Raw genomic sequence first — 27,523 nt, forward strand, 5'->3', positions numbered from 1 at the left:
TACACCTGGGACCTTGACACATGACACCAGGGAGGGACAACGACACATTTGGGCACAATTTGGACATGTTCACTGTGTGGTGTACTCACTTATGTTGCCAGCTATTTAGACATTAATGGCTGTGTGTTGAGTTATTTTCAGAAGACAGTAAATCTACACTGCTATACAAGCTGTACACTGACTACTCTAAGTTATATCCAAGTTTCATGTCTATAGTGTTGTCCCATGAAAAGATATAATGAAATATTTGCAGAAATGTGAGGGGTGTACTCACTTTTGTGATACACTGTATATATATTTACAAAAATAGTACTTCATCTCTCTAAATGTGACCTACAGTCTTGCTAAATATGCTGCTATATGAAAATAATATTATTACTGAAGTTTATTATTGGGCTGTTAATGAGGCTATATTATTATATTACTATAACTATCACTACTGAGGATCACAGTACCTGCCACTTGACATACCAGGCAAAATTCAGTAATAAGCTTCCTTGGCTGCTTAGGAGGCTGCTTAGTTACTTCTTATAAAAAAATATAAACAAATGTAATATAACACCTTTCTATCACCACCTTGAACTTGCTCCCTACTTGCTTTTTGATAACCAGTACAGCCATACCAGTCAGTACAGTCTGTATTCTACCTTTATAACTAGATCAAGATGAATTTAAATTAAAGTTAGGAGGCATGGTGACAGCCGGCAGTTTGAGTCTAGAGGCACCACTGGTCTAGAAATATTGGTTCTACCCCTGAATTTGTTCACTTTCTGTGAGGGGTTTGCAATGTACTCACCATGTTCGTGTGGGTTTTTTTTGGGGGGTATGCCAGTTCCCCCTCTTCTACATAACTTCCAAAAAAACTGCAAAAAACAAAAAAACAAAAGTGAACTTCAGTTCAGTTTGGTCTCCTCTCTTGTGGTAGCCACTGAGCTCGCCTGAGTGTTAACAACATTACCCAAGTTCCAGCAGTCTCCATCATAGCAGATTTTCAAGACCTTGGCTAAAGAGACCACTGCTTTATGTACTTTGTAATGAGTGCAGTCATTTTACAAGGTAAATGTAATTATATGTATTTACTAAATACACTGATCAGTCATAACATTAAAACCACCTCCTTGTTTCTACACTAACTGTCCATTTTATCAGCTTCACTTACCATAGAAGCACTTTGTAGTTCTACAATTACCAATTCATCCTTTCATCAATTGCTTTCATCCTGTTCTTCAATGGTCAGATTTGAGTTTGACTCTGGAGAATGTCAGGCCAGTGAATGTCAGACACGAAACACAGTAAACCAAAAACATGCATGTTAGTACAATAAGAGAATATTACTTTGATTTACACTTTTTCAAGTACCACAGGCCAAAGTTGAGCTGTCGTTCACAAAAAGGTGGCATTTTGTTGGCGCAGCCAAACATGTACCAACATTGTTCTGACAGCAAAATACTGTACAATGTGCAACAGTGGCGATGTTCACCAATGTTGGGCCAGTGTTCTGTTGCTAACTGGGTAGCTATACGGGTATTCTCTCATGGCTGGCATGTGCTTCCTTGCAAGTCTTTGTTTCCATGGTTACAACATAAACAAGTGTTACCTTCAAATGATTCCCTACAGAAACCATACACTGTTGCGGTAATGACGATAATGCTGGGGACAGTAATATATTGCTCAAAAATATGCATAGGTTGTACAAATATGAAAAAAAAATTACATTTTGTTTCTTTTTAAGTTATTATAAAACTCATATTGTGATTTTTATAATGAATTGATCACTTTTTAGCATTTTATTAGAGCAGAGAAGTTTTAAAGTCTGGGTTGGGGACAAGGCCAAAGTTGCAAAATATTAATGTTTAAATCATCATAAAAAATGAAAATCATAATTACTTTGGTATGTAATTTTTTTTAGTGATGCAATGAATGATCTTTTTAATACCTAAAATATTTGTTTTGTAATAAAGTATTTTTAACACAAATTTATAACTTAAGGACATAAAAGTTCCCCCAATTGAATAATCACCCATATATTAAATTAGTGACTATTATCTAGCTAGCTAGTTTGCTCAGAGCATCTGACGGTACCTGTTACTATGTAACTAAGTATTCATTCAGGATTACCTTCTTTCTGCCATCATTCATCCTCTTCTTTTATAACATTAAAACCACCTCCTTGTTTCTACACTCACTGTCCATTTTATCAGCTCCACTTACCATATAGAAGCACTTTGTAGTTCTACAATTACTGACTGTAGTCCATCTGTTTCATGCTTTGTTAGCATCCTTTCATGCTGTTCTTCACTGGTCAGGAGCAACACAGAGTAGGTATTATTTGGGTGGTGGATGATTCTCAGCACTGCAGTGACACTGACATGGTCATCTTCTAGACCTTCATCAGTGGTCACAGGCCTATGGAGCGCTGTTGGCTGGATATTTTTGGTTGGTGGTCTATTCTCAGTCCAGCAGGGACAGTGAGGTGTCCTGCTGTGTCTTACCCACTCATACCAGCACAACGCACACTAACACACCACCACCATGTCAGTGTCACTGCAGTGCTGAGAATGACCCACCACCCAAATAATACCTGCTCTTTGGTGATCCTGTGGGGGTCCTGACCAGTGAAGAACAGCATGAAAGGGGGCTAACAAAGCATGCAGAGAAACAGATGGACTACAGTCAGTAATTGTAGAACTACAAAGTGCTTCTATATGGTAAGTGGAGCAGATAAAATGGACAGTGAGTGTAGAAACAAGGAGGTGGTTTTAATGTTATAAAAGAAGAGGATGAATGATGGCAGAAAGAAGGTAATCCTGAATGAATACTTAGCTACATAGTAACAGGTACCGTCAGATGCTCTGAGCAAACTAGCTAGCTAGATAAGTCATTAATTTAATATATAGCTACCCAGATAGAAACAAAACACTGGCCCAACATTGGTGAACGTCGCTACTGTTGCACATTGTATTTTGCTGTCAGAACAATGTTGGTACATGTTTGGCTGCACTGTCAAAATGTTAGACAATTGTTTTATAGACTGGAGGTCGCCGTCAAAATGCCACCTTTTTTTTTTAACGGCAGCTTAACTTTGGCCTGTGGTACTTGAAAAAGTGTAAATCAAAGTAATGTTCTCTTATTGTACTAACATTAATAATGCATGTTTTTGGTGTACTGTGTTTCGTGTCTGACATTCACTGGCCTGACATTCTCCAGAGTCAAAACTCAAATCATCACTAATTTTGGCTCCCAAAATTACTCCTAATTTATTCTACTGCATGCTATTCTTCTGAGTGAGAGCAAGTTCCAACACGTTTCTGGGAAGCAAAAATTATATTTAAGTGGCTATTATGAGGTCAGCGCAGGAACAACAAAGGCAGAGGTAAGGAAATGCCAAAAAAAAATTATATGTACTGAGACACACTGTCAAATACTGCATGTTACCAAAAAACTGGATTATATGTCATTTATATTGACTTCATATTAGATTTCATTTAATATTACTTGATGTGTTAAATACAGTTTTTTGGGTGCTACGAAGGGTGGCACTGTCACTTCACTTTAAGAATGTCCCAAGTTCAATTCCCAGGTGGAGCGGTTATTTCTGTCTGGAGTTTGCATGTTCTCCCTGTGTCTGTGTGGGTTTCCTCCTAGTGCTCCAGTTTCCTCTTACAGTCCAAAAACATGCAGTCAGGTTAATTAGAGCTACTGTGTGTGTGTAATTACCCTGTGATTGACTGGCAACCCACGTGTCCTGCCTTTCGCCCAGTTAATTGTGCCAACTGCAACCCTGAATAGGATAATGCAGCAGTAAACGAGACAGTGAATGAATGAATATATGCATTTGCTCTCCTTTTTTCCCAACTTTAGCATAATTACCCTATTGCATTATGCTTCCTCTTTACTGATGTTGATCTCCACCCTGGTTGAGGAGAGCCAAGACTGACACACGCCCCCTCCGACACGTGTGCAGTAGCCAACTGCATCTTTTCACCTGCACGAGGCGTGTTCATATGCGGATCAGCTTTGTGATGTATGTGACGGTGCGTTTTAATTGCTGCGCCACCTGAGCGCCCCTTGTTTTTTGTTTCTAAAATAAAGAAAATTTTAAGGACATGAAGCTATGCAGTGTCTTGGTGAATGTATACACAATAATTAACACATTGGCACCACATAAGGATGGCTCTGTGTAATATGACATCATGTTTTACACACTTTGGTTACTGACAGGACAGGTAACTACTGGTTACACAAGATTCATCAGTTCACAAGTTTAATGTCAAACACAGTCATGGACAATTATGTATATTCAATTCATCTCACTTGCACATCTTTGGACTGTGGGAGAAAACCAGAGCTCCCAGAGGAAACCCACACAGACATGGGGAGAACATGCAAACTCAACACAGAAAGGACTGCTCCACCTGGGAATCGAACCCATGACCTTCTTGCTGTGGGGCGACAGTGCTACCCACTAAGCCACTGTACCACCATGTAAAGTGATATTTGATTTTATCTCCCTGAGGTTCCCCTTAATATGTAACATTAACAAAGCCAAATTTAGTTAAGGAAGCCAAGCTGCCTGTTTAATACTTATGAACAGTCTGTTTAAGTTTTATTTTAATCAGATGAAAGCTCAGCTTCATTGCATGTCAAAGGTTATTTCAAACAAGGATTTATTTTGACCGATCTATTATTTCAGTGTTTCAACCTGTCAACAGTGAATAAAGGTGCAAAATAATCTGTACTGGCAACTTTGCAATTTCCAAAACTGTAGGGGTCTGAAATAATAGCTGTGTGGCTATTCCTGCACTTTATCTTTAGACTGTCAAATCGACTGGCTAATGCCATTGGATGGTTCATACTTATTATGCTCAAATGGTTTTGGAAATGACACCCTGCCTGTTTTTCTTTTTTTTTTTCTTTTTTTCAATTTGCAGCCTTAAGGCAGCAATTTAAAAGATTAAAGGCTAAAACCGAAGCAAAGCTCCATCTATGCTGTCATTTCTGTAACCTTGGTTTAGGAGGACTCCACCTCCCCTGTTTTTCTAAGGGCAGAGGTCACATGTGATTTTAAATAGCACAAATTTATGTAGCAAAATAAAACTTGTTAAAATGGTAAGAACATAGACAAATTTCATTGATTATATCAAGCAAGGGAAGTTATCAGCTGGAAGGTGTGTGTGTGTGTGTTTTATCAGTGTGTATGATAAAACAAACCTTATAAACAAATTCAAATTACTCACATCATTAAATGTCTATAGTTATTATGTATTTGTAAGCTCAGAACACCATGCAGTATTTATGGTCACAATGGCAGTGAAAATGTGGCACTAGTTGAAATCCATTTGATAGTATAATTATCATTGGACAGTATGACTACCTCTAGGGATTAGGCACTACATTAAATTTTTATATCTATATCAGTCATGTGTAATGTATAAACTGTACAGATATATTAACATGCTTATTATCTCTAAGTGTGCAGGACTGCTTAACTAACAGTACATGTCCAAAAAGCTAATAGCACCACTAGTGACTAGTGGTGTACTAGTGTGTACTGTTTTATTTAAGGTAATAATTGTACATCAAATGTTAATAAGTTAAGAATAACAAGCATTTAGTTTTGCTAGCTCACTACCACTAGGATCCAGGGTGTAAATCCTCAGCAATGTCATTGGCAAGTCAGGCGTCTACATACGGACATGATTGGCTTTGTCAGGAGGAGTGGGCAGCCGAGGATTGGCATCATGTCCAGGGTTCGTTACTGCATTATGTCCAGTGATTTTAAGGAAGCCAGGCTAACTGGTACCCTGAAAAATTATATGTAGTAATAATAGTAATAATATGTCAAATGTTAATAAGTTGATAATAATAAGTCAAGATTAGCTAGCCCACTACCACTGGGATCTAGAGTTTGAACCCCAGCAATGTTATTGGCCAGTCAGGCGTCTACATACGAACATGATTGGCTATGTCTGTAAAAGGGGTAGCTGAGGATTGGCGTCCTGTGTGGGGTGTGTATTACGGCCAGTGATTCTGAGGAAGCCGGACTAACCGGTACTCTGATTTGGATAAGTTTTGTTAGCCCACTACCACTGGGATCTAGAGTTTGAATCCCCAGCGATGTTATTGGCCGGTCAGGCATCTACATGCAGACATGATTGGCTATGCCTGGAGGAGTGGGTAGCCGGGGATTGGCGTCCTGTCTGAGGTGTGTTACTGCCTTACGCCCACTGGTACCCTGATAAAGCAGTGGTAAAGCATAAAAATGAAATGGAATAACAATAATAATAATAATAATAATAATAATAACATATCAAATGTTAATAAGTTAATAATAATAAGCGTTAAGTTTTGGTAGTCCACTACCACTGGGATACAGAGTTTAAATTCCCAGTGATCTTATTGGCTGGTAAGGCATCTACATATGGACATGATTGGCTATGTCTGGAGGAGGGGGTTGCCGAGGATTGGCATCATGTGTGGGGTGTGTTACTGGATTATGCCCGGTGATTCAGGGGAAGATGGACCCACTGGTACCCTGATAAGGGTAAAGCAGCAGTAAAATATAAAAATAATAATAAATTTATAAATTTATATTTACAAAATACAATCAAGTTGCGCAGCCAACATTGGAATTGTTTTTTTTTTACTTTTGTACAAACATTAAAATATTTAAAGTTAAAACTGAGGAACTGGTCCCCTGTCTAATGTGCATTCCCACTGGTGTTCCTGGGATAGGCTCCAGTCCAAGATCAGATGAATATTAAAATGAATACTTCTGCAGGTATGTGTCCTAATACAAATTTAATGCAACCATGAACAAAACAGTGTTCGCTGTGATATGTGAATCTGTTCTGACAGTTCCATGCAGCACTTCCTTACCTGGATTAATTGTAATGCATGGCCGAATCACGCCACTTTTGTTACTCATTCCTGATATCAAGAAAGTGAAACCCCAGCATAAGTTAGCATACATAGACCTTGAATTAAATTCAAATATAATCATCTTTGAAGTCTGTTTAAATATTTGGAATAGAATACAAAGCTCCACCTAATACAATGCATACATATATTATTCTATTTGCTTTGTCAGCTCAAGGGTATTTCTCTAGAATAAGCTTCTTTTGAGGTGCTTTTTTTCATACTAATTTGGCGCTAAAGCAGATGCAGAACATCCTTAAGGCTTCTGGTGTCTTAAGTATGTGATATGTGTGACTAGGAAAGCATGGCTGATCCTCTGTTGCTAAAAAATTCAAAGCACATGCATGGTCTTTGGGGGAAAGGGCATGGCAGATAAAAAAAACAGAAGAGATAAGAGGCTGACAGGGAGCAACACATTGCAGGAAGATCTGTGAGAGACTGTCAAAAACAATATTGAACAAATTTTAAGCAGCTAAATACAGAATTTTATGATTAGCATTATTTGTCACGAATATAGGTATAATGTATGTTGTCATTTAATTTAGCAATTCATTTAGAGTTTATCTGTAAATTAAATTATGAAAAAGGTTAACAATTTGAACAGTTAAATTGATTGACAAGTTTACTGTCATTGCTTCATATACTGTATATATATATTGCTTTATTTTTTAATTTTTTTTTTTATTTTTTATATTTTCTTTATGCATTTTCTCCCCTTTTTCTCCCTTTTTAGTGCGTCCAATTGCCCGATTGCATCATGCTCCCTCTCCACCAATGCCGATCCCTACTCTGGTTGAGAAGAACGAAGCTAACCCACGCCCCCTCCGACACGTGGGCTCAGCATTGTGTACAGAGAGACACACCCTGAGAGCACTCGTTTCTCATCTCTGTGCAAGCAGGTGCCATCAATCAGCCAGCATAGGTCGTAATTGCACCAGTCATGCGAGAGAGACCCCATCCGGCTTAGTCCCGCCCATCTGAACAACAGCCCAATCGTTGTTCATGTGGCTGCTCAGCTCAGTCGGCAGGCAGAGCTGAGATTCGATACGATGTATTCTGGTTCCAGCGTGTGTTTTTACCGCTGCGCCACCTGAGCGGTCTGTTTTGCTTTATTTTTAATAGATGACATAATCAGATTAAAATTTGGCTGACTGACGGAGTCTCTATGGGCCAGACCTGATGACTACAAGTTTTTTTGTCTTTCTTTTCAGAGAATAATTGTTTTTAAATATTAGGGCTTTTTACATCCTTGTGATCAGCCATAACATTAAAACCACCTCCGTTTCTCCACTTACCATATAGAAACACTTTAAAGTTCAACAATTACTGACTGTAGTCCATCTGACCAGCACAGAGCAGGTATTATTTAGGTGGTGAAAGGGGAGAAACTTTTGGGAAAGAGGTTGGAAAAATAGAAAATAAAAAATAAAAAATCCCTCGTATTACTTTATCAACTGTAGTGTTTACCCTGACCCTCCTAAAAAGGTAGTTGTCATGTGATAAAATAAATCCATAATTTCTTTAGTGGTTGATTATTTCTAATTGCATCTTGTTGAGTGTAAATATTGTTACATAGGAAAGTCAAGGTCTAATTATATGAATATAAGGCTTTTACTCAGATAAGGTGCCAAGAACTGGAATACACACATACTGTATATAAAAAAAACAGACTAACTAAACCTGCTATATAGCACACAAATAAGAGATTTAAAAAACTAACATTACCCACAAACACCGAATTCCAAATCCTGATTAAAAATCCAGAATCTTTTCTACCTAACTCCTTAAACTTTTACTTCATTACTTTAAACTGCCCTGTGACTTTTTATGTATTAATTTATGTATTTGTTTATGTATTTATTTATTCATTTATTTATATATTTTTAATGAGTTGCAGGCCTAAAATCTAGGCATTGCTGTAAACTGACAAATGAAGTAAAGTTTTTGCATCTTCTATACTGTCCCAAATTTTTCTGATTTGGGTTGTAAAGATAATTTACACTGACAAGGGTCCATGTAGGCATGGCGTTTCTGTGCCAACACCACACCACATCACCTCGTCTTAGGCAGTGCACCTGCTGCAATATACATTTACATTTTTGGCATTTAGCAGACGCTTTTATCCAAAGTGACTTACATCTAAGCAATTGAGGGTTAAGGGCCTTGCTCAAGGGCCCAACAGTTGCAACCTGGCAGTAGTGGGGCTTGAACCGGCAACTTTCTGATTACTGGTCCAGTACTTTAACCGCTAGGCTACAGCCAAAGTCCCTAAAATGACCCAGCAAATGCTGCTTCTTTTGTCTGGACCCCCAAAGTGTCTTGCACTCTGTATGGTACTGGCAGGGCGGAATAGTCAGGTCCAGGGCTCGTTGTCATCTCTGGTCCTCCAAATATGGGGTAAAACGGTCCCTGACTAGCTGATAGTTCCAGTGAGGGTCAGCTGGGTTGTATGGATAAATTAGTTAGATCATTGCCTTTAGTCATTGTCTTTATTTAGTTTTGTATGCTGTCCAAAATAAAAAAGGGAAAAAAATGCACATTAAAATAAAGGAATCTGTGATTTGTTGAGTCTCATAGAAGTACAAAGAAATGAATTCAATGATAAACTTCATAGTACTTACACAGTAAATAAACACATTTAAAATGTGATGTCTGCAACACACTCTGAAAAGCTGGGAAAAAGGTGTTTTTCCCCTGTGTGTGTGTGTGTGTGTGTGTGTGTGTGTGTGTGTGTGTGTGCACGTGAGGTGAAGGTACAATAAAGGTAAAAGTAAAGTGCACTTGGAGGTCCTTAAACTTAATGTCCTACTTCCTTTCACCACAGGGTTAGCTATGGCATACTCTAATATATTGCTAAAATATTAATATTTAAATAATGAAAGAAATAGCCCTGTTCTATTCAAATACTCAAACTGTTTCTGTCAAACGTGGCAGAACTTTGTACAATATAGCCTCTGACAGGACTGAAATTTGTATTCCCTGCTGGCTGACAGAAAGCTATTGTTACTACCACTTCTACACGGTTAATGTACATCATGCTTGTCTAGCGGACGTGTCTTGTCTTTTCCAGTGTCAAAAAATGAGTTTGGCCATTGTTTAAGCTACATTTACCTGACATTAACTTTTGAGGTTGCTGTAGTTACATTAAACACATACATGAGGTGAGCTTTTCACCTTAAATGCATTAATATTTGAACAAAGTAACACTGTATGAGTTATGGCATGTATTATATAACTAAAAACTAAATCTGTTGGTTCTTTATTATGCGGGTCAAGGGCAAATAAGAAATAGCTACTTAAGTTAGATCAGTCGATGTCTCCAATGAGTTTTGTATGTTTTCCAAAAAGAAAAATATAAAATTATAAAAACAGGCTGATCTAAATTACCTCAGGACACAAGTAAGTAAATTTGTTTGTCACACACTGCAATAGGTTTGATTTCTTTCTTTGCTCAGTGTGGCACTGGGAACCACTGGGACATGTATTCACTAACCATCCATCCATCCATCTAATGTTAATGTGTTTCATAGCTTTTGAATACCTCAGATATTTCTAACCACAATCATCTGTGTTTTACCTTACAGACAAATGTAAGGTGCCACAACCTTCAGATATAAAATACAAACCCTATTTCTAGAATAGTTAGGACATTTTGTAAAATGCAATAAAAAGTGATTTGTTAACTCTGTAGAATATTTATTTAACTGTCAAGATTAAGGCATGTGTACCCCAATTGTTGCAGTTGGGCAAGTGGAATTTTCTTTCCATTTTTGCTTGATACAAGATTTCAGCTGCTCAGCAGTCCATGGCCACTGTTGTCTGGTTCTCCTCTTCATGATACACCATGCATTTTTCATAGAACACAGATCTGGACTGCAGGCAGGCCAGTCAAGCACACACATTCTGTCTATGAAGCCAAGCTGTTGTAGCCCATACATAATTAGACATGTCATTGTTTTGTTGAAATAACCATAAAAAAGATGTTGCCGTGATAGCAGTATAGCTCTTTAAAATCGAAATATACACCTTTACATCAATAGTACCTTTACACATATGCAAGTCACTGTTGCCGTGGGCATGGATGCACTCCTATACCATGGCAGATGTTGGCTTTTGCAACTTTTGCTGATAACAGTTGGGTTGGTCCTTTTCATCTTTGTCATGGAGAATTTGCGTTACTGCATGGAAATGATGTCTGTCTTTCTCTTTCTGTGACTGAATTGGTAGACTGTGTTTAGTGACAACAGTTTTCTGAAGTACTCCAAGCCCAAGTGCCCCTGGGACAGAACACAATTGCACAGCGCCTTTGAAGCAAGAAGGTTTAGGGATCCTGCAGCTCTACCCACTAACCCACTACTGTATTTTTTGGAGTGTATTAAAGGCATCAAATTTTAAATGTGTTTATATTTACATAAAAAAAGAAAAGGCAGTGAAGTTCATTAGTGAAATCATTGGATAGCTTTTTTTTGTAGCATGAAGCAGTGTTTCCTTACCATGGAAGGAGAACATCCCTTCTGGCTCATTGTAGCTCTCCCCTATTAGACAACTGCAGGTGATTATCCGCTGTGGTGCCCTTTGTTTTAAGGCTGCTTGTTAGGAGGACAGTACGACTCTTTTTGCTTTTCCCTCTTGGTCCAGAGCTCTAAAGCCAAGTTCGGCTGTTCGATGGTTGCTTTACTTCTTTGTGTAAACCTTCCTCTTGTAACAGTTGGACCTTGTTGGCACTTTGGGCTGAGTTTATTTTGAGTTTGCATGTACTCCTCAGAGAGTTGTATAAAGACCTTTTTAAAGGGTACTCTAGCCGAGAGGTATTTAAGCCTTCTACTGTTTTTTCTTAATTGAATGTTTTGCTTTGTGGTTTGTCTTTTTAGTTTGGCTTTGTTTGTTTTGCTGTTATGTCTTGTTTTCTTTTTTACGTATAGGTGTTTTATCAGTGTTCTAAGCCTAAGTTTCGATTTTTTGCAGGGGATTTATTTTAGACCTCATTTTTTGCATGGGTTGTGTGTAATTTGCTTTCTTTTTTATGTTGTTTTTTGTGACGTGTGACTGTGTGCATGTAAGATTTTTCTTTTGAGGTATCAGTATTCATATTTTCCCCTGTAGGCAACCACATTGCCCTGTATAATGTTAGAAGGGAAGTCATAGAGAAACTTGACCTCATATTGATCTGTAGTAATATTAAAGTTTTACTGTACTGGTTTTTGAATAAACTAATGACTAGAGTCAAGGCTTTTACTGTTATTTATGTTTAAAGTGTCATTTTGATTGAAAGGCATATCTCCTTATTTAACATTTAAATGATTTGGATTATACAAGGTTTTGGGGATTGGTTTCTGGCTGCGTCTGGCTTCTGGACTCAGACAATATAGACAAAGGCGCAGAGCTTGGAGGTTCTAGGTCATAGAAACTTGTGGTGATCAGGGATGTTGGGTTGCTGTCGTTCTGCCTCTGTTGTCCGATCACTCAGGTTTGATGATGGTGGGGGAGGTTATGCTGTAATAAGTAGGGGTGCCGGAGTCTAAAGATAAGTCTCTGCAAAACTGACATCTTACTTAATTCACATTTTACATTTTTAACTATACTTTCTGTTGTTTTACCCCGAGGTGGTCCTGATGGAAACCTGTTTACCCTCCCAAGGTTAAAGAATGAAGTCGAGACTGCCGTGCCAACAATGCTGCTCCTGCCAGATATGACGGAAACCTGGCGTCTTTGCACCAAGGATGTCAAGAACTCACTACAGACTTTATCACAGACTGGACTGAATAATAACTCCAATTATTTTTAGCTAGTTATAACTTTTAGTTCATTTTAGTTCATTGAAGGATAGGTCCCTGCTGAGTCTGGTTCCTCTCAAGGTTTTTTCCTGTAATTTTAAGGGAGTTTTTTCTTGCCATTGTCGCCCTCGGCTTGCTCAACAGGGGTTTTGGTCTGTTGGTCCTGGATTCTGTAAAGTTGATTTGAGACAATGTCTATTGTAAAAAGCACTATATAAATAAAGTTGACTTGACTATCTACTAACACAAATTTATTTTAGATTTGTAAAGCTCATAATTGGTTTAAAGACATGCTTATTTAATTATTTCTATCTGTTGATGCTGCTCATGTTAATGCATGTTTATGACTACATGACATTACATGTTTTCCTCAAAATAAGGGAATTTTGGTCTTGTTTGGTCTCTATTGGTTTTATAGCAATTTGATATGTGGGATTGCACAGTCTAGACTCATTTAGGCTCTTTTCATTCCTTTGTTTTTTTATATTGTGTCCACTACTTCTGTTGTAATTTGTCTTTCAGGTTTCAACAATGATTGTTAAATTCATAATAACAAACTGGAATTTAAGCTTTTACTTTCTGCAATTCTGCAGACCAAATTTCATGATAAGGATACCAGGACAATGGTAAAAAACAAGTGAAGGCAGAGTTTGATAGAGCAATCAGCAATATTGTTATGGTAATCAGAATATGACACTCCATCAGAGGTGCCGCTCCTAGTGACCAGCATTCTAGTGTCCAGAATTTTTATATTCTTTGAAATACATGGTTCCAACTGCTATTTAATAGAATGGCTTTGTCAGTTGTCATATATACTGTACATCTACAGGTTACAGTACAACCTTTTTTTTTCCTTGCATATTTCAGTTTGTTTGGAAGCTGGGGTCAGAGCGCAGGGTCAGCCATTGTATGGAGCCCCTGGAGCAGAGAGAGTTGAGGGTCTTGCTCAAGGGCCCAACAGTGGCTGCATGGAAGAGCTAAGATTCAAACCCAATGGACTAGGTACTAGAACTAAAAATGTCTTTTTTCAAATAGTATAGCGTGCTGGTCAAAATGTGTTTTAAATAGTATAGGGCTTAAAGTGTGTTTATTTGAAAACATCAATTCATGATCTGTATGTCCAGTAACAGATTTCTTACCCATCACCAGTGACTAAGACATGAAGAACCCCTCAAACTAGTGGAACTCTGGTGGCTACTATAAATGATGCAAACTAATCTGATTAAAGTCAGGTTCTGGAAATAATCTGATGATTCAAATTGTCATGTGGGCAGGATCATTTAAAATGTATAATTCAGTTAAGGCCGTATTCAGATTATAAGTAATCTGATATAGCTACCTGGATTTTGTTCCGGTAATCAGTTTAAATCATGTATACAGGTAATTATTTTGATAATTTCTACTTCTGTGCATTTGCAACTGAAGAAATTCACCAGAAACTGAAAGAAAATAGGGGCAAAAAAGCAAACAAAGATTAAAAAGATCATTGTACTTATAATTATAATATTAATTATAATATTAATAAACAGAAGGAAAGTAGCACCGAATATATATATATATATATTAGGGCTGTCACACGATTAAAAATTTTAATCAAGATTAATCGCGATTAAAGAACAAAATTAATCTAGATTAATCTCGATTAAAATTTTTAATCGTGTGACAGCCCTAAATATATATGTATTCATCTCAATTAATCGCAAACTAATAATTAAGCAAAATTTGAACAGTTATGCACATTGTTTTTGCAAGAACGTGTTTACCAATAAAACATTCATAAAATATGATAGAATTATTAAATCTAAATTCATTGTAGAAAGCACATTATCTGACAAAAGTGAGGATATTTTCCTGTTCATGACCCTGACACTGAAAACAGGTGCACCAATCATAATGTTTTGATCTAATATAAGGTATCAATAAAGCATCAAAACACAGATATGATTATTTCATAGATCTATTAAGAAAACCCTTTAATACTGTGTTTGTGCAGAAAGAATACTGGGAAATACTGTTCTAAATTACCAACTATAAATACCTGAAACAGTCAAGTTAACAGACATTATCTATAAGTAATTGACTAGCTATATAAAAAAAGTGTTAATTAAAACAGTCCATATAAACGCTTAGTCCATATAAATATCAGATACGAATGTGTTTTTAGAAAACTACAAACATCACAAATATAAATCATGTTTATAACCATGTGATAGAATAACCTGAATAAAATGTAGAGATGAAACATCACACAGAGTTTCACTTTTTACCGGAGGGGGAGGAGGCGGAGCTACGCGGTTTTGATGGACAGCTCTAGCAGCCAATGGAAATACTCGTTACAGAAATACTCATTTCATTCGTCTTTTCATCAACACGTAAAAAAAAGTGAAAACCGCTAAAAGTAGTTTATCATTGGACAGTTCATGTGCTTTACGTCCTAATTCATCTGAAATACAGATAATTACCACAGACACACATGTATATGCCAAATAAAAATAGTTTTAATCTTTAAAAATTTTAATCTTGATTAATTTTTTTAATCGCGATTAAAATTTTAACGCGCTAATTAACGCGATTAACGCCCTAATATATACAGTATATATATATATATATATGTATATATATATATATATACAGTATATACAGTGTATCACAAAAGTGAGTACACCCCTCACATTTCTGCAAATATTTCATTATATCTTTTCATAGGACAACACTATAGACATGAAACTTGGATATAACTTAGAGTAGTCAGTGTACAGCTTGTATAGCAGTGTAGATTTACTGTCTTCTGAAAATAACTCAACACACAGCCATTAATGTCTAAATAGCTGGCAACATAAGTGAGTACACCCCACAGTGAACATGTCCAAATTGTGCCCAAAGTGTCAATATTTTGTGTGACCACCATTATTATCCAGCACTGCCTTAACCCTCCTGGGCATGGAATTCACCAGAGCTGCACAGGTTGCTACTGGAATCCTCTTCCACTCCTCCATGATGACATCACGGAGCTGGTGGATGTTAGACACCTTGAACTCCTCCACCTTCCACTTGAGGATGCGCCACAGGTGCTCAATTGGGTTTAGTCCATCACCTTTACCTTCAGCTTCCTCAGCAAGGCAGTTGTCATCTTGGAGGTTGTGTTTGGGGTCGTTATCCTGTTGGAAAACTGCCATGAGGCCCAGTTTTCGAAGGGAGGGGATCATGCTCTGTTTCAGAATGTCACAGTACATGTTGGAATTCATGTTTCCCTCAATGAACTGCAGCTCCCCAGTGCCAGCAACACTCATGCAGCCCAAGACCATGATGCTACCACCACCATGCTTGACTGTAGGCAAGATACAGTTGTCTTGGTACTTCTCACCAGGGCGCCGCCACACATGCTGGACACCATCTTAGCCAAACAAGTTTATCTTGGTCTCGTCAGACCACAGGGCATTCCAGTAATCCATGTTCTTGGACTGCTTGTCTTCAGCAAACTGTTTGCGGGCTTTCTTGTGCGTCAGCTTCCTTCTGGGATGACGACCATGCAGACCGAGTTGATGCAGTGTGCGGCGTATGGTCTGAGCACTGACAGGCTGACCTCCCATGTCTTCAACCTCTGCAGCAATGCTGGCAGCACTCATGTGTCTATTTTTTAAAGCCACCCTCTGGATATGACGCCGAACACGTGGACTCAACTTCTTTGGTCGACCCTGGCGAAGCCTGTTCCGAGTGGAACCTGTCCTGGAAAACCGCTGTATGACCTTGGCCACCATGCTGTAGCTCAGTTTCAGGGTGTTAGCAATCTTCTTATAGCCCAGGCCATCTTTGTGGAGAGCAACAATTCTATTTCTCACATCCTCAGAGAGTTCTTTGCCATGAGGTGCCATGTTGAATATCCAGTGGCCAGTATGAGAGAATTGTACCCAAAACACCAAATTTAACAGCCCTGCTCCCCATTTACACCTGGGACCTTGACACATGACACCAGGGAGGGACAACGACACATTTGGGCACAATTTGGACATGTTCACTGTGGGGTGTACTCACTTATGTTGCCAGCTATTTAGACATTAATGGCTGTGTGTTGAGTTATTTTCAGAAGACAGTAAATCTACACTGCTATACAAGCTGTACACTGACTACTCTAAGTTATATCCAAGTTTCATGTCTATAGTGTTGTCCCATGAAAAGATATAATGAAATATTTGCAGAAATGTGAGGGGTGTACTCACTTTTGTGATACACTGTATATGTTATCAGCTCCACTTACCATATAGAAGCACTTTGTAGTTCTACAATTACTGACTGTAGTCCATCTGTTTCTCTACAAACTTTTTTAGCCTGCTTTCACCCTGTTCTTCAAGGTATTATTTGGGTGGTGGATCATTCTCAGCACTGCAGTGACACTGACATGGTGGTGGTGTGTTAGTGTGTGTTGTGCTGGTATGAGCGCTGATGGAGTTTTTAAACACCTCACTGTCACTGCTGGACTGAGAATAGTCCACAAACCAAAAATATATCTAGCTAACAGCGCCCCGTGGGCAGCGTCTTGTGACCACTGATAAAGATCTCAAAGATGACCAACTCAAACAGCAGCAATAGATGAGCGATCGTCTCTGACTTTACATCTACCAACTGATGTTGGACATGGTGTTTAAAAACTCCAGCAGTGCTGCTGTGTCTTATCCACTCATACCAGCACAACACACACTAACACACCACCACCATGTCACTGCAGTGCTGAGAATGATCCACCACCTAAATAGTATACCTGGTCTGTGGTGGTCCTGGGAGAGTCCTGACCATGAGGAAAAGTACAGTCAGTAATTGTAGAACTACAAAGTGCTCATATATGGTAAGTGGAACGAATAAAATGGAGGTGGTTTTAAACAAGGAGGTGGTTTTAATGTTATGGCTGATCAGTTCATATAGGTGTATATATCGGTATATATATATATATATATATATATATATATATATATATTTTATATATACAGTATATATACAGTATACACATACTGTCTGCATCATGATGGCCCAAATTAGGGTGACATCTTATGCAAAAGCTAAACAAATAACTTAATTCAAAGTTGCATATGCAATGCTATGAACACATCAGGTAGTTTTTGACTGTTATTATTATTATTAATTTTTATAGTTACTAGGTGGCTGCTTTGTTTACATCATTAGTTTATATGCTAAACAGGTTATTAAGTTGCTCACGTAAATTCAGATGTTTTCCATAAAAGGATTTTTAACAATTGAGAAACCTAATAATCATACTACAGTGGTACCTTGACACTCAATGTCAATTGGTTCTGGGACAGGCGTTGAGTTTAAAAGGCGTTAAGTTTCATGGGTTTTTTTTTTTATAAGGATGTATGGAAACTTGTTAATGCGTTCCATGGTCCTGTGGACTTGCATATATTTTAGGCTAATGTAAACTAATTGGGTTGTTTTTGACACTTATACACTGAAAATAACACAAGTATAATATAAAAACACTGAAATAAAAAGCTGATTATTACAATTTCTCAGGACCCCAAGCTGTAACACAAGTTTATAAGTGAAACAGGAAAGAGAAATATCCAGCTAAACACAGATACATGTGGACCTTTCAGAGTGAATCTGACGGTTATTCTACACAAATGCAAATTCGTCTCATATGCTCACCTCTCAGGCTGAGCACTGAACAATTTTTTTCTTTTTAAACAAACTGAACACATTGATTTCAAGGGAAACGTTGAGTTTCAAAGATTTTGAGTTAAGGGGACGTTGAGTTACAAGGTACCACTGTACTGTTAAACTTCTTGCAATTATCTGACTTGTTTGCATGTAAAATGTTTAGGAAAACAACAATGAATAGAAACTAGATGGGATTTAATAAGACAGAGATGGATTGCTAGGGTTAACAAATGATACTTGTGTGGTACAGTTAAGTTATTGATCAGTAGTTTTGCAGTTGTCTGGTCCATCCAGAATTAAGTACAAATCCATCATAGTATGTTTTCATTATAAAATCTAAGGAAGCGTAGCATACATGTGCAGAATAGTGTGAATAGTACATTTTAGTTTGACAAAAAGCTACCTGTCTTAAACTTCTTCACTGTACAAAACACTATTAGTGTATAATAGTGGAACCGCACCTGGCACAGTGGTAGCCTAGTGGGTAGGGCTTTGGGCTATAAACTGAAGGGTTGAGAGCTTGAATCCCAGCTCTGCCATGCAGCCACTATTGGGCCCTTGAGCAAGGCCCTTAACCCTGTCTGCTCCAGGGGTGCCGTACAATGGCTGACCCTGCGCTCTGACCCCAGCTTCCAAACAAGCTGGAAAACACGAAGAAAGAATTTCATTGTACTGTACATCTGTATATGTATATATGTTGAATAATTACATACGTATGCATAATTATAGACCAAAATAGGCCCTTAACCTTTAATTGCTTAGACAATACACTGTCACAGTACTAAATGCTGAAAATGCAAATGTAAATGAAATCTTGTCAACCAACTGAAAAAAAAATCTATATTTGTACTTTTGGACAGAAACAAAGCAGAAAGTAAATTTTCAATCCATGTATGACAGATGACCATGGTCACCTCTTCTGAGTTCAGCTGAAAATTAAACAGTCTCTCTTATAAAGACCACAGGAGTGATTTCTTCATACCTTTGACTATTAATGTGAGCAATGTGCCAAGACATCTTATTCCGAGTTGTCTGACCAAGGATCAAGAGAATAGGAGAGGGTGAAGTGCACTGTCTCAGGCGAAGTAATGGAAAGCCATTTATATAACACATTTATATTTTAAGAGATAGATTTCAGCAGAACCTCATGGCACAGGTCGGCTTGAGAGCTATTGCTATTATGCCGCTTTTCCAAAGATGACTTATTCATCTTTGGCAAGTTGCAAAAAGCTCTTTTATTGTGAATAGGTGCATTTCCATGTTCAGATGCAAGGTGACACACAAAGTAATAAAGTAATGACTTTTTCAGAGCAGGGATTTTAGTAAGCTGTTGCTGTCAGTGTAGAGGCTCTCTTAGTGAAGATTGTGCTTCTAACTATAAAATAAACTTCCCGTGGGCTCCGGAGAAGAGATGAATGTAAAATTAGTGGCTCCAATGTGGGATCTCAGGGAAAATTGTCTAGAATAGAAAGTTTATTTTGGTCTTTAATCATAAGTTTTTGGCTAATTAGAGTCACACTTTTTGTTAATTAACATAATAAATATACGTTTTACAGATAAAAAGTTCTTCCTCTGAATTATTTAGTCTCTCTGGGGGTGGGGTTATCTCTGCTTAAAAGAGCAAATATTTCAGATGCTCTGCACATAGATTCATTGTACATACAGACATTTTATATATATAGAAAATAATACAGGAGATGAATATTAATGTGCCATTTTACACTATACCCAGGTAACTCATTGAAAATATTTATTAATGAATGGATTTAATTGATTGTATTGCTTTTTATTTGCTTCTTTTGTTTAGATAATGCTCATAGTTTGGTATGTTTATGGTGTGCAACTTTTAAACTACAGATCAATGTTAAAATAAGTAAGATTAAGTAAATTGAGCACTGTCACCTCACAACAAGAAGGTCCTGGGGTTCGATTCCCACGTGGGCCGGTCCGGGTCCTTTCTGTGTGGAGTTTGCATGTTCTCCCCGTGTCCGCATGGGTTTCCTCCAGGTGTGCCGGTTTTCTCCCACAATCCAAAGACATGCAAAGGTGCTGGAGCCTGTGTGTTCTGATACCTTTCTATCAGAACCAGCATTAACTTCTTCAGCACTTTGAGCTACAGTAGCTCATCTGTTGAATCGGTCCACACGGGCCAGCCTTTTGCTTGCATTAATGAGCCTTGGCCACCCATGACCCTGTCGCCAGTTTACGTTTTTTTTTTATAGATACTGACCACTGCAGACCGGGAACACCCCACAAGAGCTGCAGTTTTGGAGATGCTCTGATCCAGTTGTCTAGCCATCACAATTTGGCCTTTGTCAAACTCGCTCAAATTCCTTATGCTTGCCCATTTTTCCTGCTTCTGACACATCAACTTTGAGGATAAAATGTTCACTTGCTGTTGAATATGTCCCACAAACTAACAGGTGCAGTGATGAAGAGATAATATAATATATAATAATTAGGGCTAACGCGATTAACGCGTTAAAATTTTAATCGCGATTAAAAAAATTAATCAAGATTAAAATTTTTAATCTAACTATTTTTATTTGGCATATACATGTGTGTCTCTGTGGTAATTATCTGTATTTCAGATTAATTAGGATGTAAAGCACATGAACTGTCCGATGATAAACTACTTTTAGCGGTTTTCACTTTTTTTACGTGTTGATGAAAAGATGAATGAAATCACGCAAGCTTTGTAACGAGTATTTCCATTGGCTGCTAGACCTGTCCATCAAAACCGCGTAGCTCCGCCTGCTCCCCCTCCGGTAAAAAGTGAAACTCTGCGTGATGTTTCATCTCTACAGTTCATTCAGGTTATTCTATCACATGGTTATAAACATGATTTATATTTGTGATGTTTGTAGTTTTCTAAAAACACATTCGTATCTGATATTTATATGGACTAAGCGTTTATATGGACTGTTTTAATTAACACTTTTTTTATATAGCTACAGTCAATTACTTATAGATAATGTCTGTTAACTTGACTGTTTCAGGTATTTATAGATGTTTAAATGGTAATTTAGAACAGTATTTCCCAGTATTCTTTCTGCACAAACACAGTATTAAAGGGTTTTCTTAATAGATCTCTGAAATAATCATATCTGTGTTTTGATGCTTTATTGATGCCTTATATTAGATCAAAACATTATGATTGGTGCACCTGTTTTCAGTGTCAGGGTCATGAACAGGAAAAGATCCTCACTTTTGTCAGATAATGTGCTTTCTACAATGAATTTAGATTTAATAATTCTATCATATTTTATGAATGTTTTATTGGTAAACACGTTCTTGCAAAAACAATGTGCATAACTGTTCAAATTTTGCTTAATTATTAGTTTGCGATTAATTGAGATGAATACATATATATTTAGGGCTGTCACACGATAAAAAATTTTAATCGAGAATAATCTAGATTAATTTTGTTCTTTAATCGCGATGAATCTCGATTAAAATTTTTAATCGTGTGACAGCCCTAATAATAATATAATATAACATAATCAGTGTTATTCACTTCACCTGTCAGTGGTCATAATGTTATGCCTCGTTGGTGTATAGGGCAATTCAGTGTCTCCAATTAACCTGACCATGTTTTTGGACTGTTGGAGGAAACCGGAGGTCTTGGTGGAAACTCACGCAGACACAGGGAGAACATGCAAACTCCACTCAGAAAGGACCTGTACCGCCCTGCCTGGGGATCAAACCCAGGACCTTCTTGCTGTGAGGCAACAGTGCTACCCACCGAGCCACCCATATAATATATCATTAAAATATTATTTAAATATGTTTATCTTCTCATTAAACCTAGATGGCCAGCCACTGCTGCTGAAAAGAATAGCCATAATGTTACTGTCATTGCCGTATTGTACGTTAGAGGTACTTTTACCTGGCTTATGCTAGATTTACTCCAAACATTCTGCTTTGAATTAAGACTAAAATATTTACCTTTACTCCTTTCTCCGACCCGACTTTAAGCCAAATTTGCTAATTCTTCCTCTTTGCAACTTCCCTGCATTTACGGCTCTTCTTGTGTGGCATATTTAATCAGGTTTCCTAATTATCATTGATTTTATCCACAGCCACTAACTTATGCAACTTAATCAAGTCAAATTTATTTGTATAGCGCATTTTAAAATGGGTATCAAAGCAGCTTTACAGATTGCAGGATCAAAAACCCCCTTTTGGTCAGGTGTTATCAGTAGCCATTCTGTTTGGTTGCTTAAATTTATAAAACTTTGCATTGTGTGTTTATTTATTTATGATGATGATCATTTGTAGATATCCTATTGCTCTTTAAGGAATAATATGGTTTAATATGGTGTTGGACCACAGCGGTGTGTCATGTTGCAGCATTCCTGCCACAACTACAAGCTAAGTGTCCACTCAAGGGCATAACAGCAGGCTTCAAAAGAAAGGCCAAAACCCAGAACTCTCTAGTGCAAAGTCTTCTGCCAAATAAAAGTACTGATTTACACAGGCCACATGATTTAACCCCCTAAGCTAAAGATTTGTTACCCTGCTAAATACAAAAATAAAATAAAAATCTAAAATTCATGAACAAGTGGTTACTTTTGAGGATACATAACCATATGTAGCCATAAGTTGACCATAATTTTATGAGTATGTGTGGGAGGGATGTAAGGGGTTTTGATATGTGTCTCCTAACATGTTTTTCCACATTACAGAGTAATATCTCTAAGGTAATATGGCCTGATGTATTTACCAATGCTTTCAGTGCAAGAAAATGATCCACCCCCTGAGAATTTATCACCTTGCAAATTACATGACTCTCCAGGCCATATTTACTGAATCAATTCTCCCGACAACATCCACAGCTTTTAGAGATTGTGTTGCTTCGACCGAAATGCATTCTGACACTGTCTGCTACACTAATATCAGTTTGCTTGGCCAGCCATCAGAGCATTTTTTTTTTCCTCTTCTTGCTTATTAATAATCCATTGCAGGGGGATAATCCTTTTTGGTCAGAAACAAGGTTAATTTCTAAATAAAACATGCTACAGGACTCATGGTGTATTTTTATTAGTTATTAGGTACAAAAGATCTTTTAAAATTATTAATATAAAAGTGTTTTTTTGATTCACTGTACAGCAGAAGGTTCAATCTAGGTTAATACTTAATTTTGATTAGTAAATTTTAATGCCTCTAGAATAATGAAGCACTGGGTAAGAAGTGCTGTGTGTGTGTGATTGAGGGGGAAGGTAACCTGACTAACAGCAATGTTAAAGGCTCCACTTACCATATAGAAGCACTTTGAAGTTCTACAATTACTGACTGTAGTCCATCTATTTCTCTGCATACCTTTTTAGCCTGCTTTCACCCTGTTCTTCAATGGTCAGGACCCCCCAAGACCACCACAGAGCAGGTATTATTTGGGTGGTGGATCATTCTCAGCGCTGCAGTGACACTGACATGGTGGTGGTGTGTTAGTGTGTGTTGTGCTGGTATGAGTGGATCAGACACAGCAGCGCTGCTGGAGCTTTTAAACACCTCACTGTCACTGCTGGACTGAGAATAGTCCACAATAGTCTAGAAGATGACCAACTCAAACAGCAGCAATAGATGAGCGATCGTCTCTGACTTTACATCTACAAGGTGAACCAACTAGGTAGGAGTGTTTAATAGAGTGGACAGTGAGTGGACATGGTATTTAAAAACTCCAGCAGCGCTGCTGTGTCTGATCCACTCATACCAGCACAACACACCATCACCATGTTATTGTCACTGCAGTGCTGAGAATCATCCACCACCTAAATAATACCTGCTCTGTGGTGGTCCTGCTGGAGTTTTTAAATACCGCGTCCACTCACTGTCCACTCTATTAGATACTCCTATATAGTTGGTCCACTTTGTAGATGTAAAGTCAGAGACGATCGCTCATCTATTGCTGCTGTTTGAGTTGGTCATCTTCTAGACCTTCATCAGTTGTCACAGGACGCTGCCCACGGGGCGCTGTTGGCTGAATATTTTTGGTTGGTGGACTATTTTTAGTCCAGCAGTGACACTGAGGTGTTTAAAAACTCCATCAGCATTTCTGTGTCTTATCCACTCATACCAGCACAACACACACTAACACACCACCACCATGTCAGTGTCATTGCAGTGCTGAGAATCATCCACCACCTAAATAATACCTACTCTGTAGTGGTCCTGTGGGGGTCCTAATCATTGAAGAAAAGGGTGAAAATAGGGTTAAAAAAAGTATATAGAGAAACAGATGGACTACAGTCAGTAATTTTTGAACTACAAAGTGCTTCTATGTGGTAAGTGGAGCTGATAAAATGGACAGTAAGTGTAGAAACAAGGAGGTGTATAGCAATTAAAACACACACACAGAGACACGTTACGCATGTAGAGTTCCTTTGTGCTGTATCTTCCTTTGTGCTGTATCCAGTGTCACTTAACGTCAGCCCCACCTTTTGTGCTGTGCACCAACCCACAGGAGGCCATTGCCTTATGATTTACAGGTAATAAAACCAGTCAAAGATGACAGTCAGAGACAGGCTGGAACCACAGAAAGGGGTGTCAAATGAGAATAGTCAATACGTCCCCTCATGGTAATATGAATTATTCCCCCTCTGTGCAATAAAGGAGCTGCCTACTGTGATTTAATGGCTGCAGTAAGATTCCTGAACTTTTGCTGTGTGGCATTGAGAAGATACAGAAACTTTTAATGTTAGGGTTGTACTTGCTGGATGGATATTGTGTGTGTACTGTCCTGTTTGTTTGCCACGTTGTGCCCCTTAAAATTAATACATCTGTACATATATGGGAGAAACCCATAGACTGTCAACCTCAGTACTTCAGTACCAGCTGTGCCATCATGCCTCCCAAGTGTCGTGTTTAAAATGCTAATTATATTTTGACAAGCAATTAATGGCTATGTAACTGTTCTGCAAAATTGATTTCAAAATGAATTCCATTTTTATCAGAAGTGTTATCTGACTTGTCAGTCACCAGAAGCTCCGTTTTAATTTCATTTTAATGCAATATCATGTAATCCATGTTTTAATCTAAAATGAATCTAAGGACCTAGTGGGCACAGAATCACCAACACTAGATTGTAAAAAAAAAAAAAAAAAAACATGCAGACAGTAGGGTCAGGAAAACCTGAAGTGGTGGACAGCTGTTCCAGCCCATTTGCCATGACAGTAGTTAATTAAGTTGCTGTATTCCTCCAGTAAGCTTGCACCAGTCTAGCAATTCTTGCCTGCTCTCACTTGACAACAGGGTATTTTGTGCAATAGAACTGGTGACCAGTACTTTTCTCTCCTTCTCATCCTGTTCTGTGTGAACTCCAAAGACTGTAGTGCATTGAATCAGCACACCAACTGGTGTGGCACTTACAACTACAGTGGTACCTTGTAACTCGGCGTCCCCTAAACTCAAAATCTTTAAAACTCAACGCCCTTTGTCGAGAAATTTGTACCCTTAAACTCAACGTTTCCCTTAAACTTGATGTGTGCGCAAATTCACTCTGAAATCATCCACATGTATCTGTGTTTAGCTGGTTTTTCCTTCTGTTTCCCTTCTGTTTCCCTTTTAAACTTGTTTTATAGCTCGGGGTGCTGAGAAATTGTGAGAATCAGCTTTTTTGAGAGAGTCTAACATAGAAACACTAAACCTCTCTTGTGTAGGGCAGTTATAACCTAGCGGTTAAGGTACTGGACTAGTAATCAAAAAGTCGCTGGTTCAAGCCCCACCACTGCCAGGTTGTCACTGTTGGGCCCTTGAGCAAGGCCCTTAACCCTCAATTGCTAAGAATGTACTTAATTATTACTGCTCATAAGTTCTCTCTAATAATGAAATTCCTTGCTCATTGTTTGTCAGATTAAGTTTTGAGCACAGCCACACTTCAAAGGAAATAAAATTTTTGCCACTTTTATGTGAATGTGCCTTTACTAAACGGAATACGGTATTCCAAGATTAAGCATCTCCATTATTAAGAAGCATAAGGAAACAATCAAGAAATAAAGATAAAGTGCAGGTTTTATTTTATTTTTTGTTGTTAATTTTTAACTGTTTTTCAATTGTATTTCAGTGTTTTATTCGTGTTATTTTCAGTATACTGTATAAGTGTCAAAAACAACCCAATTATTTTACATTAGCCTAAAATATATGCAGTTTCAAGGGACCATGGTACACATTAACGGGTTTCCCATACATCCTTATGGAAAAAAATACATTGAAACTCAATGTCTTTTAAACTCGACGCCACTCCCAGAACCAATTGATGTCAAGTTTTAAGGTACCACTGTATGTAAAAATCAGTCACAGATTCATATTCCCATTCTGATCTTAGATGTCAACATTAATCAAAACTTTTAATTAGTGTCTATAATGGTACATGTTGTGCTACCTTACAGGCTGATTGGATAATTAGGTGTTTATACAGTATGTTCACAATAAAGTGGGTTAGTATACTGGACAGCAAAGATGGTTAATTAGGGTTCCACAGCAACCTGGTGGGACAATTTTTATCATTGGTCACTGTCTGAGGGAATTTTGGCACCTTTTTCCTGTCATGTAAAAATTATGTGGACATTGTCTCAAAGCAGCTTTATAGAGTGTAGGACCATTCCTAATGAGCACGCACAGTGACAAGAAAAAAAAAAAAAACAGACTTAAGGGGGACTTATCCTCCTTAAGGGGCCTAGAGGATATCTGGATAAATTAGGATTAAACTAATAAAGGTGAGTTCTGGACATTCCCATCACATCAACTATTCCAGCAGGAATGGCTTGTTGTAGTCTTAAATCTAAGAGATTTAGCCTCAGGTATGTGAAAAGGATTAAGTCAGAACCACATCTGGGTAAAAATGCCAGCACCCCTAATCATTACAGAATAACAAAGTGAGAACTAGGAGGTACCACAGCCATGAGGGATCTCTTCTTCATGTCCATACAAGACTACATGGTAATTTCATTATCCCACATTTATAGCTTCCCATCATTCTTTTTAAGAAGTTATTGTTATATTTAAGTTATTGTTATATTTGCCAGGGTCTGGGTGTTTTATACATGTTTGTTTTATACTGCTCTTCAGTGCCTCGTGAATATTGTTTGGATGTAACACACTTCAAGTTTGCATGGCTTAATATATTAAATGTATTATACTGCGCATCCATCTGGCACTAAAAA

Source organism: Trichomycterus rosablanca, chromosome 8 (genome assembly GCF_030014385.1).
Source record: "Trichomycterus rosablanca isolate fTriRos1 chromosome 8, fTriRos1.hap1, whole genome shotgun sequence".
NCBI lineage: Eukaryota > Metazoa > Chordata > Actinopteri > Siluriformes > Trichomycteridae > Trichomycterus > Trichomycterus rosablanca.